Genomic DNA, 932 nt, shown 5'->3' on the forward strand with positions numbered 1-932 from the left:
ACAATACACCTCTGTCTGACCATCAGACCTTACCTTTTATGGGCCACTTTCTCTGTCCAGCTTCCCAGTTCAGTGAGAAGAGTCTAATCCCTTCATCCTGATAATCCTTTAGATTGATGAGAGTGGCACTGATGAGCCCCCAGAATAGACTCGCGGAGCTCAGAGGTTTCCTGATAAATCAAGGTTCTTCTGTAAGCCTAGTCATTTAATTTAGTGGCCAAGTGAAGGAGCATGTGGTATATAACTGAATTTTTTTGATTTCTTCAATTCCTTGATTATGAAACTATTAGATTCAAGTGCATGGGGCTACAAACACATATGCTAAAGATGTGGCAAGCAATTTAAAAATAATTGCTGTGGGGAAATTAGACACATGAGGTAATTCAAAGATGGCGCCCAAAGGAAGTAAGGTGGGCAGAACACAAAGTTGTTTACCACCAAAGCTGATTGACTGCACAGCATCAGGGGAAGTGACGACAACTGATGATGACTGTATAGACATATGGCTAGTCCTATAAAAATCGCCCTGTAAAATGACCGTTTAAGTGATTGGTTGGTCCTTATGCCCTGCCCCAATGACTCTGCAGTTTTGTGCTTTAAAAGGCTCTGTTATGCACAAAATAAACGAGTCCCTGCTTGACTTGGTTCCCCGCTGCGTCTGATTGTCTCCAGGTTCTCGAGTCTGGGAAACGGGCGAGCGGCGCACTTAACCTTTCCTCGGGCCCAGTCCATCCTCGTACAGGTGGACTAAGACCCTGCAATATGTAGTGCAGAACATTTTTACAAAATGTCTTCTATGCCAATTTTTTAAAAAATTTTCCCACTTTTGAAAGAGAATACATGATATATTTCACTTTTTAATTTTTATAACATAGGATTTTTTAAATTGAAGGACAGACAGACACAGAGATCCCATCCACTGGTTTACTTGC

Source organism: Lepus europaeus, chromosome 15, assembly GCF_033115175.1.
Source record: "Lepus europaeus isolate LE1 chromosome 15, mLepTim1.pri, whole genome shotgun sequence".
In the NCBI taxonomy this organism is placed as follows: domain Eukaryota; kingdom Metazoa; phylum Chordata; class Mammalia; order Lagomorpha; family Leporidae; genus Lepus; species Lepus europaeus.